The sequence below is a fragment of the Hylobates moloch genome, unplaced genomic scaffold (assembly GCF_009828535.3).
Source record: "Hylobates moloch isolate HMO894 unplaced genomic scaffold, HMol_V3 SCAFFOLD_52, whole genome shotgun sequence".
Taxonomy (NCBI): domain Eukaryota; kingdom Metazoa; phylum Chordata; class Mammalia; order Primates; family Hylobatidae; genus Hylobates; species Hylobates moloch.
In genome coordinates, this window is record NW_026652327.1 from 360,494 (window position 1) to 377,717 (window position 17,224).

Sequence of the window (17,224 nt, forward strand, 5' to 3'; positions counted from 1 at the left end):
GTGAGGAGCGCCTCTGCCCGGCCACCCATCGTCTGGGAAGTGAGGAGCGCCTCTGCCCAGCCACCTATCGTCTGGGAAGAAGTCAGGAGCGTCTCTGCCTGGCCACCCCGTCTGGTAAGTGAGGAGCGCCTCTGCCCGGCCGCTCCGTCTCGGAGGTCTACCACGGAGGCCAGAAGCAATGTGGGGGCTGGACGTGGTGGCTCACGCCTGTGGTCCCGGCACTCTGGGGGGCGAGGCGGGTTGATCACTTCGGGCTAGGAGTTCGAGACCAGTCTGGCCAACATGGCGAAACATGAAAAGTACAACAGACAAACCAACCAACTCAGTGACAACAAAACAGGTCTACCCTGGAGTCATACTCTAATTTTTTCTATTTTCCTCCCTTTCTGATCCTTTATCCCACTTTCTTTTTCTTCCTCTTCCTTCTCCCTCTTCTTTGTCAAATAGAGGATTGAGTTATTATCACTGATCCATATAAAGTCCCTCTCTCATTTATTTTAACTCCCACCCCCCATTTCTATTCCCCGACTTCCCATGTGCAACCTTCCTAATATGTTTGATACGCATCTTTTTGTTTGTATGTATTATTAGAAAATGTTTATTGTTTTTGTGTGCAAAAAATTAATAAAAAAAAATAAAATAAAAAATAAAAAAATAAAGAATTCCTAGGGTGAAGATCTGGCCTAAAATTCCTTTAAATGGAGACGGATTCAATAATTCCTAGTGTGAAGATGATACTTTCAGGGATCATTTCTATAGTTCGTTACTAGAAAAGTTTCTCTAAGTGTGTAGAGAAAAAAACAATTCCTAGTTTGAATCTTGATTTGTGTAATTCCTGGTTCTTAACCCTTTTCTGTTGTTTTATTCTGTCCTCTCTGAATTCTGATGGGATTTATTATCTTTAGGACACAGATTGACACCGACATGATTTATAAATGTTTTATTTGTGGGCATCTAATCTTACTGGGGAGAAAAAGCAATGATGTGTATCTTATTACCTTTGTGGCTCATAGACTCCAGCACAATGCTGGGTACACAGGTGACACTCAGACAAGCATTAATTAGCTATGCACCCCTTTTTCTGCTTGCTAGGCAAAAGATATGTCCTTTATCTCCTCTCCCTATCCCCCTACCCCCAGTTTGGCTTGCTTAATAGCCTTTCTTAGGGTAGCTACATTTGGAGAATTGCTTTAAGCTTAGTATTGCCAGTGCTGTCTTTGGTTGTATATTACACTTCTTTATGGTGGATTGATGGAAAGAGTTGGTACCATTGGATTAGCTCAGCAGTGGTCATTAGCTTTCTGACAATAGCCAGCAAAAGTATAGTAATTACCCAGATTATTACAAGTATATGTTTGAATCAGATTCCACATTTGTTGGTTTATTCTATAGTAAGATTTTGAGAGTTCTGGATAAATATGTTTAAGAACAGACTTCTTCTATTTATTTATGTATTTATTTTAGATGGAGTGTTGCTCTGTTGCCCAGGCTGGAGTGCAGTGGCATGATCTCGGCTCACTGCAACCTCCACCTCCTGGGTTCAAGTGATTTTCCTGTCTCAGCCTCCCGAGTACCTGGGCTTATAGGCATGTGCCACCATGCCCGGCTAATTTTTGTATTTTTAGTAGAGACTGGATTTTGCCATGTTGGCCAAGCTGGTCTCGAACTCCTGGCCTCAGGTAACCCACCTGCCTTGGCCTCCCAAAGTGCTGAGTTTACAGGCATGAGACACTGCACCCAGGCCAGACTTCTTCTATTTTTTTTTTTTTTTGAGAGTCTCGCTCTGTTGCCCAGGCTGGAGTACAGTGGCGTGATCTCGGTTCACTGCAACCTCTGTCTCCTGGGTTCAAGTGATTCTCCTGCCTCAGCCTCCCAAGTAGCTGGGATTACAGGCGTGCACCACCACGCCCGGCTGATTTTTTTGTATTTTTAGTAGAGACAGGATTTCACCATGTTGGTCAGGCTAATCTTGAACTCCTGACCTTGTGATCCACCCGCCTCGGCCTCCCAAAGTGCTGGGATTACAGGTGTGAGCCACCGCGCCTGGCTGACTTCTTTTATTTTTGAGGAAGCAACCATTCTTTTTATTTTTTATTTTTTTTTAGAGACAGTCTTGTTCTCTTAACCAGGCTACAGTGCAGTGGTGTGGTTATAGCTTGCTGGAGCCCTCAACTCCTGGGCTTAAGCAGTCCTCCCACTTCAGCCTCTTGAGTAGCTGGGTATATAGGCATGTGTCACCATGCCTAGCTCATAAAAAGAATTTTTTTTTTTTTTTTTTTTGTAGAAACAGTCTTGTTATGTTGCCCAACCTGGTTTCTTAACTCCTGGCTTCAACAGATCCTCTCACTTTAGCCTCCCAGAGTGCTGGGATTACAGGCATGAGCTACCACATCCAGCACAAAATCTTGCTTATTTTAAAACTCATAAAATATCTGAATAAATGAACTTGGATATCTTAAAATTCTGATTATTTGAACTTTTCTAAGTCCCAAGTGGCTTTTGTTTATGCTTCCTGTAACTCTTTTCTTTAACATGAAATCTAAATAGAAAATACAGCATCAAGAGTGGTTAAGTCAAAGGCAATATATTGGTAGGAAATCATTCAGATGATGTTATCAATGAAGTGCTATTTTATTTCAACTTCAAACATGAGGCAGCCCTAAAACAAAAAATGATTTGCTATCAACTGCTAGGATGTTTTTATTTCTTCTTATGTTTTAGCTTTGCATCCGTATAGATTTTCTTAAAAATTACTGTTTGTTTTCCTGTGGTTAAGGTCAAGATTGCCTTTTAATATCTCAGGATAGCTGTTAGAATAGAGGATTCAAAGGCTGATAGCCTTTGAATCTTTTATTCTTTTTTTTTTTTCTTTTTTTTTAATTATACTTTAGGGTTTTAGGGTACATGTGCACAATGTGCAGGTTTGTTACATATGTATCCATGTGCCATGTTGATTTCCTGCACCCATTAACTCGTCATTTAGCATTAGGTGTATCTCCTAATGCTGTCCCTCCCCCCTCCCCCCACCCCACAACAGTCCCCGGAGTGTGATGTTCCCCTTCCTGTGTCCATGAGTTCTCATTGTTCAATTCCCACCTAAGAGTGAGAACATGCGGTGTTTGGTTTTTTGTCCTTGCGATAGTTTACTGAGAATGATGTTTTCCAGTTTCATCCATGTCCCTACAAAGGACACGAACTCATCATTTTTTATGGCTGCATAGTATTCCATGGTGTATATGTGCCACATTTTCTTAATCCAGTCTATCGTTGTTGGACATTTGGGTTGGTTCCAAGTCTTTGCTATTGTGAATAGTGCCGCAATAAACATACGTGTGCATGTGTCGTTATAGCAGCATGATTTATAGTCCTTTGGGTATATACCCAGTAATGGGATGGCTGGGTCAAATGGTATTTCTAGTTCCAGATCCCTGAGGAATCGCCACACTGACTTCCACAATGGTTGAACTAGTTTACAGTCCCACCAACAGTGTAAAAGTGTTCCTATTTCTCCATATCCTCTCCAGCACCTGTTGTTTCCTGATTTTTTAATGATGGCCATTCTAACTGGTGCGAGATGGTATCTCACTGTGGTTTTGATTTGCATTTCTCTGATGGCCAGTGATGATGAGCATTTCTTCATGTGTTTTTTGGCTGCATAAATGTCTTCTTTTGAGAAGTGTCTGTTCATGTCCTCTGCCCACTTTTTGATGGGGTTGTTTGTTTTTTTCTTGTAAATTTGTTTGAGTTCATTGTAGATTCTGGATATTAGCCCTTTGTCAGATGAGTAGGTTGCAAAAATTTTCTCCCATTCTGTAGGTTGCCTGTTCACTCTGATGATAGTTTCTTTTGCTGTGCAGAAGCTCTTTAGTTTAATTAGATCCCATTTGTCGATTTTGGCTTTTGTTGCCATTGCTTTTGGTGTTTTAGACATGAAGTCCTTGCCCACGCCTATGTCCTGAATGGTATTGCCTAGGTTTTCTTGTAGGATTTTAATGGTTTTAGGTCTAACATATAAGTCTTTAATCCATCTTGAATTAATTTTTGTATAAGGTGTAAGGAAGGGATCCAGTTGCAGCTTTCTACATATGGCTAGCCAGTTTTCCCAGCACCATTTATTAAATAGGGAATCCTTTCCCCATTTCTTGTTTTTGTCAGGTTTGTCAAAGATCAGATTGTTGTAGCTATGCAGCATCATTTCTGAGGGCTCTGTTCTGTTCCATTGATCTATGTCTCTGTTGTGGTACCAGTACCATACTGTTTTGGTTACTGTGGCCTTGTAGTATAGTTTAAAGTCAGGTAGCGTGATGCCTCCAGCTTTGTTCTTTTGGCTTAGGATTGACTTGGCGATGCGGGCTCTTTTTTGGTTCCATATGAACTTTAAAGTAGTTTTTTCCAATTCTGTGAAGAAAGTCATTGGTAGCTTGATGGGGATGGCATTGAATCTATAAATTACCTTGGGCAGTATGGCCATTTTCATGATATTGATTCTTCCAACCCATGAGCATGGAATGTTCTTCCATTTGTTTGTATCCTCTTTTATTTCATTGAGCAGTGGTTTGTAGTTCTCCTTGAAGAAGTCCTTCACATCCCTTGTAAGTTGGATTCCTAGGTATTTTATTCTCTTTGAAGCAATTGTGAATGGGAGTTCACTCATGATTTGGCTCTCTGTTTGTCTGTTATTGGTGTACAAGAATGCTTGTGATTTTTGTACATTAATTTTGTATCCTGAGACTTTGCTGAAGTTGCTAATCAGCTTAAGGAGATTTTGGGCTGAGACAATGGGGTTTTCTAGATATACAATCATGTCATCTGCAAACAGGGCAATTTGACTTCCTCTTTTCCTAATTGAATACCCTTTATTTCTTTCTCCTGCCTGATTGCTCTGGCCAGAACTTCCAACACTATGTTGAATAGGAGTGGTGAGAGAGGGCATCCCTGTCTTGTGCCAGTTTTCAGAGGGAATGCTTCCAGTTTTTGCCCATTCAGTATGATATTGGCTGTGGGTTTGTCGTAGATAGCTCTTATTATTTTGAGATACGTCCCATCAATACCTAATTTATTGAGAGTTTTTAGCATGAAGGGTTGTTGAATTTTGTCAAAGGCCTTTTCTGCATCTATTGAGATAATCATGTGGTTTTTGTCTTTGGTTCTGTTGATATGCTGGATTACATTTATTGATTTGTGTATGTTGAACCAGCCTTGCATCCCAGGGATGAAGCCCACTTGATCATGGTGGATAAGCTTTTTGATGTGCTGCTGGATTCGGTTTGCCAGTATTTTATTGAGGATTTTTGCATCAATGTTCATCAAGGATATTGGTCTGAAATTCTCTTTTTTGGTTATGTCTCTGCCAGGTTTTGGTATCAGGACAATGCTGGCTTCATAAAATGTGTTAGGGAGGATTCCCTCTTTTTCTATCGATTGGAATAGTTTCAGAAGGAATGGTACCAGTTCCTCCTTGTACCTCTGGTAGAATTCAGCTGTGAATCCATCAGGTCCTGGACTCTTTTTGGTTGGTAAGCTATTGATTATTGCCACAATTTCAGAACCTGTTATTGGTCTATTCAGAGATTCAACTTCTTCCTGGTTTAGTCTTGGGAGGGTGTATTTGTCGAGGAATTTATCCATTTCTTCTAGATTTTCTAGTTTATTTGCATAGAGGTGTTTGTAGTATTCTCTGATGGTAGATTGTATTTCTGTGGGATCGGTGGTGATATCCCCTTTTTCGTTTTTTATTGCATCTATTTGATTCTTCTCTCTTTTCTTCTTTATTAGTCTTGCTAGCGGTCTATCAATTTTGTTGATCTTTTCAAAAAACCAGCTCCTGGATTCATTAATTTTTTGAAGGGTTTTTTGTGTCTCTATTTCCTTCAGTTCTGCTCTGATTTTAGTTATTTCTAGCCTTCTGCTAGCTTTTGAATGTGTTTGCTCTTGCTTTTCTAGTTCTTTTAATTGTGATGTTAGGGTGTCAATTTTGGATCTTTCCTGCTTTCTCTTGTGGGCATTTAGTGCTATAAATTTCCCTCTACACACTGCTTTGAATGTGTCCCAGAGATTCTGGTATGTTGTGTCTTTGTTCTCGTTGGTTTCAAAGAACATCTTTATTTCTGCCTTCATTTCATTATGTACCCAATAGTCATTCAGGGGCAGGTTGTTCAGTTTCCATGTAGTTGAGCGGTTTTGAGTGAGTTTCTTAATCCTGAGTTCTAGTTTGATTGCACTGTGGTCTGAGAGACAGTTTGTTATAATTTCTGTTCTTTTACATTTGCTGAGGAGAGCTTTACTTCCAACTATGTGGTCAATTTTGGAATAGGTGTGGTGTGGTGCTGAAAAAAATGTATATTCTGTTGACTTGGGGTGGAGAGTTCTGTAGGTGTCTATTAGGTCCACTTTATATAGAGCTGAGTTCAATTCCTGGATATCCTTGTTAAATTTCTGTCTCGTTGATCTGTCTAATGCTGACAGTGGGGTGTTAAAATCTCCCATTATTATTGTGTGGGAGTTTAAGTCCCTTTGTAGGTCACTGAGGACTTGCTTTATGAATCTGGGTGCTCCTGTGTTGGGTGCATATATATTTAGGATAGTTAGCTCTTCTTGTTGAATTGATCCCTTTACCATTATGTAATGGCCTTCTTTGTCTCTTTTGATCTTTGTTGGTTTAAAGTCTATTTTATCAGAGACTAGGATTGCAACCCCTGCCTTTTTTTGTTTTCCATTTGCTTGATAGATCTTCCTCCATCCCTTTATTTTGAGTCTATGTGTGTCTCTGCACGTGAGATGGGTTTCCTGAATACAGCACACTGATGGGTCCTGACTCCTTATCCAGTTTGCCAGTCTGTGTCTTTTGATTGGAGCATTTAGCCCAGTTACATTTAACGTTAATATTGTTATGTATGAATCTGATCCTGTCATTATGATGTTAGTTGGTTATTTTGCTCGTTAGTTGCTATAGTTTCTTCCTAGCCTCGATGGTCTTTACAGTTTGGCATGTTTTTGCAGTGGCTGGAACCGGTTGTTCCTTTCCATGTTTAGTGCTTCCTTCAGGAGCTCTTTTAGGGCAGGCCTGGTGGTGACAAAATCACTCAGCGTTTGCTTGTCTGTAAAGTATTTTATTTCTCCTTCACTTATGAAGCTTAGTTTGGCGGGATAGGAAATTCTGGGTTGAAAATTCTTTTCTTTAAGAATGTTGAATATCGGCCACCACTCTCTTCTGGCTTGTAGAGTTTCTGCTGAGAGATCAGCTGTTAGTCTGATGGGCTTCCCTTTGTGGGTAACCTGACCTTTCTCTCTGGCTGCCCTTAACATTTTTTCCTTCATTTCAACTTTGGTGAATCTGACAATTATGTGTCTTGGAGTTGCCCTTCTCGAGGAGTATCTTTGTGGCATTCTCTGTATTTCCTGAATCTGAATGCTGGCCTGCCTTGCTAGATTGGGGAAGTTCTCCTGGATAATATCTTGCAGAGTGTTTTCCAACTTGGTTCCATTCTCCCCATCATTTTCAGGTACACCAATCAGACGTAGGTTTGGTCTTTTCACATAGTCCCAAATTTCTTGGAGGCTTTGTTCATTTCTTTTTATTCTTTTTTCTCTAAACTTCCCTTCTCTCTTCATTTCATTCATTTCATCTTCCATCAGCGATACCCTTTCTTCCAGTTGATCGCATCTGCTACTGAGGCTTCTGCAGTCTTCGCATAGTTCTCGAAACTTGGCTTTCAGCTCCATCAGCTCCTTTAAGCCCTTCTCTCCATTGGTTATTCTAGTTATCCATTCTTCTAATTTTTTTTTCAAAGTTTTTAACTTCTTTGCTATTGTTTTGAATTTCCTCTCGTAGCTCAGAGTAGTTTGATCGTCTGAAGCCTTCTTCTCTCAACTCATCAAAGTCATCCTCCATCCAGCTTTGTTCCGTTGCTGGTGAGGAACTGCGTTCCTTTGGAGGAGGAGAGGTGCTCTGTTTTTTAGAGTTTCCAGTTTTTTTGCTCTGTTTTTTCCCCATCTTTGTGGTTTTATCTACTTTTGGTCTTTGATGATGGTGATGTACAGATGGGTTTTTGGTGTGGATGTCCTTTCTGTTTGTTAGTTTTCCTTCTACCAGACAGGACCCTCAGCTGCAGGTCTGTTGGAGTTTACTAGAGGTCCACTCCAGACCCTGTTTGGCTGGGTGTCAGCAGCGGTGGCTGCAGAACAGCGGATTTTCGTGAGACCACAAATTCAGCTGTCTGATAGTTCCTCTGAAAGTTTTGTCTCAGAGGAGTACCCGGTTGAATGAGATGTCAGTCTGTCCCTACTGGGGGGATGCCTCCCAGTTAGGCTGCTCAGGGGTGAGGGACCCACTTTAGGAGGCAGTCTGTCCGTTCTCAGATCTCCAGCTGCGTGCTGGGAGAACCACTACTCTCTTCAAAGCTGTCAGTCAGACAGGGACATTTAAGTCTGCAGAGGTTCCTGCTGAATTTTTGTTTGTCTGTGCCCTGCCCCCAGAGGTGGAGCCTACAGAGGCAGGCAGGCCTCCTTGAGCTGTGGTGTGCTCCACCCAGTTCGAGCTTCCTGGCTGCTTTGTTTACCTAAGCAAGCCTGGGCAATGGCGGGCGCCCCTCCCCCAGCCTCGCTGCCGCCTTGCAGCTTGATCTCAGACTGCTGTGCTAGCAATCAGCGAGACTCCGTGGGCATAGGACCCTCCAAGCCAGGTGCGGGACACAATCTCCTAGTGTGCCGTTTTCCAGGCCCGTTGGAAAAGCGCAGTATTAGGGTGGGACTGACCCGATATTCCAGGTGCCGTCTGTTTCCCTTTTCTTTGACTAGGAAAGGGAACTCCCTGACCTCTTGCGCTTCCCAAGTGAGGCAATGCCTCGCCCTGCTTCGGCTCGCGCACAGTGCGCTTCACCGACTGTCCTGCATCCACTGTTAGGCACTCCCTAGTGAGATGAAACCGGTACCTCAAGCAGAAATGCAGAAATCACCCGTCTTCTGTGTCGCTGGGGCTGGGAGCTGGAGACCGGAGCTGTTCCTATTCGGCCATCTTGGCTCCACCCTCCGAATCTTTCATTCTTTTTCTGAGACAGAGTCTCACTCTGTCGCCCAGGCTGGAGTGCAGTGGCACAATCTTGGCTCACTGCAACCTCCACCTCTCGGGTTCAAGCAATTCTTCTGCCTTAGCCTCCCGAGTAGATGGGGCTAAAGGCATGCGCCACCACGCCCAGCTAATTTTTGTATTGTTAGTAGTGACGGGGTCTCACCATGTTGGCCAGGCTGGTCTTGAGCTCCTGACCTCAGGTGATCGGCCTGCCTCGGCCTCCTAAAGTGCTGGTATTACAGGCGTGAGCCACCATGCTCAGCCCTTTATTCTTTTTTTTTTGAGACGAGGTCTTACTCTGTCGCCCAGGCTGGAGTATAGTGATGTGATCACGGCTCACCGCAGCCTTGAAAACTCCTGGACTCAAGTGATCCTCCGACCTCAGCCTTTTGAATAGCTAGGACTACAGGCACAATCCACCACACTGGGCTAATTTTTAAATTTTTTGTAGAGATGAAGTCTCACTATGTTGCCCATGTTGGTCTTGAACTCCTTGGCTCAAGCAGTCCTCCTGCCTTGGCCTCCCAAAGTACTGGGATTATAGGGTGAGCCACCGTGCCCGGGCTCTTTATTCTTTGATTAATGCCATACCATGGCTCGTGGATATCTTAGAATTACTAGGATAACATGTTAGGAAAACTAAGATGTTACTGTAGAAGTTGTGCACTTTAAAGAATCTTGAGAGTTTGCCAGGCGTAGTGACTCATGCCTGTAATCCCAGCACTTTGGGAGGCCGAGGCGGGCGGATCATGAGGTCAGGAGTTCGAGACCAGCCTGACCAACATGGTGAAACACCGTCTCTACTAAAAATACAAAAAAATTAGCTGGATGTGGTGGTGTGCACCTGTAATCCCAACTACTCGGGAGGCTGAGGCAGGAGAATTGCTTCAACCTGGGAGACAGAGGTTGCAGGCAGGAGAATTGCTTGAACCCAGGAGATAGAGGTTGCAGTGAGCCGAGATCATGCCACGGCACTCCAGCCTGGGTGACAGAACAAGACTCCGTCCCGGAAAAAGGAAAAAAAAAAGGAACCTTAGTGATTAGAGTTCAGTAAGACCTTATATTGAGGAAACAAGAGTATGAGTGGTGAAATGGCTTTTTTTTTTTTTTTTTTTTTTTTTTGAGATGGAGTCATGCTGTCATCCATGCTGGAGTGCAGTGGTGCTATCTCTGCTCTCTGCAGTCTCTGTCTCCTGGGTTCAAGTGATTCTGCTGCCCCAGCCTCCTGAGTGGTTGGGACTACAGGTGCGCGCCACCGCCCCCTGCTGATTTTTGTATTTTTAGTAGAGATGGAGTTTTGCCGTGTTGGTTAGGCTGGTCTCGAACTACTGACCTCAGGTGATCTGTGTGTCTTGGCCTCCCAAAGTGCTGGGATTACAGGTGTGAGCCACTGTGCCCGGCCGAAATGGTTTTTTTCTTAGTAGATCAGCATGTTAATACAGAACTGGAAATGGGTCATGCATCTTCTCATTTTCCTATTCAATTCTTTTCCTACTAAATTACACAATTCTTTGTTTCATTTAAAACACTTAAGCTGAGAGTGGTTCTAAAAAGTGGATTGGGGTCAAATTCTTTTTTTTTTTTTTTGAGTTGGAGTTTTGCTCTTGTTGCTCAGGCTGGAATGCAATGGCGTGATCTTGGCTCACTACAGCCTCTGCCCCCAGAGTTCAAGCGATTCTCCTGTCTCAGCCTCCTGAGTAGCGGGAATTACAGGCGCCTGCCACCACGCTGGGCTAATTTTTTGTATTTTTATTGGAGACAAGATTTCGCCATGTTGGCCTGGCTGGTCTTGAACTCCTGGGGCCTCAGGTGATCTCCCCACTTCAGCCTTGGAAAGTGTTGGGATTACAAGGCATGAGCCACTGTGCCCGGCCAAATTCTTAAAGTACCTAACTTCAAAGTCCGTCTCGAATAATTACTTTCTAATTTAGATTAAGCTTGATGGAAACAATGCATTTATTTCACTGCACTTTGTTAAATGCTTGCAGTTAGCCTGTGTAAAAATGAAAGTTGACTTCAAGCAAATTAATTTTAATAAGTTTAGTGAATTATTGGTCCAAAAACTGTGTACACACTTGAATCTTTTATATTGATAAAAATATAACTTCATAAATTTTTTCACCAATTGGGTCTAAAGCATGCTAAAGGTGGAACTTTTTCTAATGCAGTTCTGGAAGAATTTGATGATATGACGTTGCATTTTGACATCTCAAAGATATGAGCCTTTTCCAAAGGTTCTTTAATGACATTAATACTATTAATCCAGAAGAGTGGGTATTAATTTTTATGCTTTGTTCCTAAAGTTTTCAGTTTTTATGTATTTTTTCTTGCTATTTATTTTCCACTTTATTGTTTGGGGAGTGTTTGTAATAATCATCAGAAAATTACTGAGGAGTCCATTAGGTGTTTGAGACTGTGTAGACGACAGTTAGAAATGTACAGTCCTGAACTGTACTGCCTTGTAGGTATCAATATCATTTAAACTTCTTTTTTGCCTGCTGAGACACGCCTGCTTTGTACCTCTTTTCTATGGTAAGTAATGTTAGAGGATGTTTAAGAGCATTGTATTAATATCTGCCTTAAACTTTAGTTCAGAGAAAGTTAGTGTGACTGATAAATTGTCAGATAATAAGAGAGCACATAGGTTAGCATGAACCACCTGGTTTCTATAGATAGAGGAATAGATATAGAAGAAACCATCTAAGACCTGAGGACATTGTTACTTCACTTAATTTTTACCATAACCCTATGAGAGGTATTATTCTAGTTGTATAGTTTTAAGTGTCATAAACTGGTTTAGTGCTAGGGATGCACTGAAAGGCAGGACAGATGTTTTGAATTTAAGCCTAAGTCTGGCTAGAATGAAAACTGTACTGTTCTGGGTGTCAGTGTGGGTCATCCTTCTTTTTCCTTTCCGCTCCTTTAGCATGTTCTTCCTCAAGCATCTACTGCTGTTTTCCTTCAAGAGATCTCGACATCCTTCCTGCTGACTACATTTCTTTTGTTTTGAGACGGAGTCTCGCTCTGTTGCCCAGGCTGGAGTGCAGTGGCGCGATCTCGGCTCACTGCAAGCTCCGCCTCCTGGGTTCACGTCATTCTCCTGCCTCAGCCTCCCGAGTAGCTGGGACTACAGGTACCCGCCACCACGCCTGGCTAATTTTTTGTATTTTCTTTTTAGTAGAGATGGGGTTTCACTGTGTTAGCCAGGATGGTCTCGATCTCCTGACCTTGTGATCCGCCCACCTCGGCCTCCCAAAGTGCTGGGATTACAGGCATGAGCCACCGTGCCCAGCACACACTGACTACATTTTTAAAATTTCTTTCCTCACTCTCCTCTCCAGGTGTTAGCTGTTAGAGGTCTAAGATATGTGCTTCCTAATTTAGTTTGGATTTCTAAAATGTCCCACCCAGCCGGGCACTGTGGCTCATGCATGTAATCCCAGCCTTTTGGGATACCGAGATGGGGGAATCACCTGAGGTCAGGAGTTCAAGACCAGCCTGGCCAACATAGTGAAACCCCATCTCTATTAAAAATACAAAAAAAATTAGCCAGTCATGGTGGGGGGCGCCATAATTCCAGCCACTTGGGAGGCTGAGGTAGGAGAATTGCTGGAACCCGGGAGGCAGAGGTTGCAGTGACCCGAGATCACACCACTGCACTCCAGCCTGGGCAACAGAGCAAGACTCTGTCTCAAAAAAAAAAAAAAAAAAAAAAAAAAGAAGAAGAAAAAGAAAAAAATAAGTCCCACCCAGTAAACCTGGTAATTATTGAGTTGCTTCTATACCAGATGCTTTTTATAACATTCTCTAGTGTACTCTACAACAGTCCTTCTGGCAAAATACTATTCCCATTGTACAAATGGAAAATGAAGACTTAGAAGGGTTTGGTAACCTGGAGACATTCAGAAAATATCTGTGGAGCTCCTGCATTTTGTGAGGCACTGCCCTGGGCATTGGAGAGAGATGCCTTTGTGGTGGTCCTAAAAGAGTTCACAGTCTGGCCAGGAGACATTGTACAAACAGACTATAAGTGGCTGTGCTTCTTTTTTATTTTCTAAGGAATGTTCAGCGGGAGCACTTAGGACCTACCTGTGAGAGCTGAGGAAGGCTTCACAGAAGAGGTCTTAACTTAAGAGGAAACATTTGGGGCCAGGCACAGTAGCTACGCCTGTAATCCCAACTCTTTGGGAGGCTGAGGCGACTGGATCACCTGAGGTCAGGAGCTCAAGACCAGCCTGGCCAACATGGTGAAACCCCATCCCTACTAAAAAAATACAAAAATTAGCTGGATGTGGTGGTGTGCGCCTGTAATCCCAGCTACTCCAGGAGGCTGAGGCAGGAGAATCACTTGAACCTGGAGGCAGAGGTTGCAGTGAGCTGACATGGCGCCATTGCACTCCAGCCTGGACAACAAGAGCGAAACCGTGTCTCAAAAAAAGAAAGAAAAAAAAAAAGCAAACATTTGGAAATACAATGTGACTGGAAAAGCGTGGTCAGCGTTCTGGGCAGCACCAATCTGACATGACCTCATGAGGGAGTAAGATGTATTTGAGAAGCAGCCACTGGTTTGTTACAACTGGAATATGGGCAAGAATAGCTGGAGATTAGGCTGGACAATAGTAGTTATACCAATGATAATATTTTTCAAGTATATCTTGTGCCAAGAATTTTACATAGATTATCTCATTTAATTCTTGTGATACACCATGACCCAGGTACTGTTTTTATCCTCATTTTATAGATAGTGAAACTAAGTTACCCACTGAGTTAAATGATTTGCCCAGAGTCACAGCTGTTAAGTGACACACAGTAAATGACTTACCCACGATCGCACAGCTAGCAGATGTCACACCTAGCATATAAACCCCCAAACAGTGGCTTCCGATCCTGTCTCTTAACCACTGTTTCTATGGTGAGGGATCAGACTATGAAGGGACTTCTGAAGAAACTGAAATTTTGTTCTGTAGGTCAGTGTTTTTATGTTTTGTTTTTAACTCAGCCCACAGTAAAAGTACATTTTACACAGTGACCCAGTTATGTGTGTGCATTGTACACACATAAAACTAAAGAAAAGTGGCTGGGCATGGTGGCTCACGCCTGTAATCCCAGCACTTTGGGAGGTGGAGGCAGGCAGATCACTTGAGGCCAGGAGTTTGAGACCAGCCTGGGCAACATGGTGAAACCAACCTAATACAAAAATTAGCCTAGCATGGTGGCATACACCTGTAATCCCAGCTACTCCAGAGGCTGAGACGTGAGAATTGCTTGAACCCAGGAGCAGAGCCTGCAGTGAGCAGAGATCACTGCATTCCAGTCGGGGCGACAGCAAGACTCTGTCTCAAAAAAAAAAAAAAAAAAAAAACTAAAGAAAAGTTTCATGAAATAATATTTTTTACTATGTATTTTATATAGTTTCTGTTCTGTTAAAGAAATGCTAGTTGAGACCTAAATTGATTTTCCATCTTAAGCCATAGTTTGAAAAAAATACTGCTTGTCCATAGATGAGCCTCTGAAGAATTTCATATGGGAGAATCAGATGATCAGGTAGGTAACGCTGGCAGCAGTATGAAGGCCGGGTGGAAAGGATGGGACCAGAGAGGTAGAAAGACCAGTAAGGAGCATCTCACCGGACCAAGGAAAAGATGCCTGAACTAGGACAGTAGCATTGTAGATCGAGAAAAGGGAAGAGAGAAGAGAGATTTAGGAAGTAGAACTGATAGAACTTGGTGATTGAATGTAGACTATCACTTACTACCAGTAGAAAGGCCATTCAATTCATGGTCTGTCTGACTTTATTACTCAGGCACTGAAACTTTATTTGTTGACCTTCGCTGAGTGTTCCTTTTTACAATCATGTTAAATATGCTTTTTTTCTATGCCTCTAATTTTGTATTTAAAACTGTGCTGACCTGCTAAAATTTTAAATTTTGACCTGATTTAAAGTTTGTGATTTTTTTTTTTTTTTTGTAAATTAAAACTTTCCTGGAGACAATGTCTTCCTCTGTCGCCCAGGCCAGAGTGCATGGCACCATTATAAATCACTGTAGCCTCGAACTCCTGAGCTGAAGGGATCCTCCTGCCTCAGTCTCCCGAGTAACTGGGACTACAGGCATGCACTGCCATGCCTGGATAATTTTTTTTTTTTTTTTTTTTTTTGAGACGGAATCTCACTCTGTAGCCCAGGCTGGAGTGCAGTGGCGTGATCTCGACTCATTGCAACCTCCACCTCCTGGGTTCTGGTTCAAGCAGTTCTCCTGCCTCAGCCTCCCGAGTAGCTGGGATTACATGGATGTGCCACCATGCCCAGCTAATTTTTGTATTTTTAGTAGAGATAGGGTTTCACCATGTTGGCCAGGCTGCTCTTGAACTCCTGACCTTGTAATCTGCCTGCCTCGGCCTCCCGAAGTGCTGGGATTACAAGCATGAGCCACCGTGCCCAGCTACCTGCATAATTTAAAAATTTTTTGTAGAGGTGAGGGTCTTGCTATGTTGCCCAGGCTGGTCTCAAACTCCCGGCTTCTAGTGATCCTCCTGCCTTGGCCTCCCAAAGTGCTGGGATTACAGATGTGAGGCACTGTGCCTGGCCAAAACAAATTTTTTTAAAAAAATTTTGCTCTAAGTTCTGGGATACATGTGCAGAATGTGCAGGTTTGTTACATAGGTATACATGTGCCATGCAAAAAAATTTTTTTATTTTAAAATTTATATATCAAAAATCAGATGGCTACCTTATTTTCTTGTGCCTGCTTCCCCTACTCTGTTCCACAGAATTTGAGCGATTTGCATAGCATTATGAAAATATTTGTTGAAAGGATATATTCTGGGTTGGGCGCTGTGGCTCACGCCTGTAATCCCAGCACTTTGGGAGGCTGAGGTGGGTGGGTCACCTGAGGTCAGGAGTTCGAGACCAGCCTGACCAACATGGAGAAACCCCATCTCTACTAAAAATACAAAAATTAGCTGGGTGTGGTGGTGCATGCCTGTAATCCCAGCTACTTGGGGGGCTGAGGCAGGACAATCATTTGAACCCAGAGGTGAAGGTTGCAGTGAGCTGAGATTGAGCCATTGCACTCCAGCCTGGGCCATAAGAGCAAAACTCCGTCTCCAAAAAAAAAAAAAAAAAATTAGTCGGGTGTGGGTGCACACGCCTGTAATCCCAGCTACTTGGGAGGCTGAGGCAGGAGTATCTCGCTTGAACCTGGGAGGCGGAGGTTGCAGTGAGCCGAGATCAAGCCACAACACTCCAGCCTGGGCAGCAGAGCAAGACTGTCTCTCAAAAAAAAAAAAAGGGGGTATATTCTGTTTATTATACTTCTCTGAAGCTTTGTGCTATAACTGAATTTTATGTTTGTTAATTAGAAGAATACTTTTGAGTAATTTTCTTTGACTTTATTCTCTTTAATTTTTCATTTTTATAATATATAAGTTGATAAAGAACTTTCTAATGGCCTTAACTTGTTTTGATCTCCTTTAGGGACTATTGAACATTGTATGATGGTCTTATCTTTTTTTTTTTTTTAAGTAGCCATTACCACATGAAACCTTTTCATAGTAAAATTGTAGCAGCCTTCCCCTGTACATTAGAAATATAGATATATGAGATTCCTATTGCTTCTGCTGCCTCAGTGACTCAGAAGATATAACAATATATATTTGAAAACAAATTATTTGGAGTGATTATAGCATTTTAATTGACTAGGTATCTTACTAGATTGCTTTAGACAACACATATTCTTTGGTTTTCCAGTTATTACAGTACAAAAGTGTAGGTATTTATTTCTTTGATAACTATGAAATTTTTTTAGAGACATTACGGTATCTCCTCTTTTTTTTTTTTTTGAGACAGAGTCTCGCTCTGTCGCCAGGCTGGAGTGCAGTGGCGTGATCTCGGCTTACTGCAACCTCCGCCTCCTGGGTTCAAGCGATTCTCCTCCTCAGCCTCCCAAGTAGCTGGGACTACTACAGGCGTGTGCCACCACATCCAGCTAATTTTTGTACTTTTAGTAGAGACGGAGTTTCACCATGTTGGCCAGAATGGTCTTGATCTCTTGACCTTGTGATCTGCCCGCCTTGACCTCCCAAAGTGCTGGGATTATAGATGTCAGCCACCGTGCCTGGCCTTTTTTTTTTTTTTTTTTTTTTTTTTTTTTTTTTTTT

At 42.5% G+C, this 17,224-nt stretch overlaps 1 protein-coding gene and 1 pseudogene across 1 annotated transcript in view; both read left to right on the forward strand.

Moving 5' to 3' along the window:
- Positions 1-17,224, forward strand: part of LOC116463675 (calcium uniporter protein, mitochondrial) — a 211,041-nt gene that overhangs the window by 9,542 nt on the left and 184,275 nt on the right. The window lies entirely within an intron of this gene.
- On the forward strand, positions 729-891 carry LOC116463685 (small nucleolar RNA U3; annotated as a pseudogene).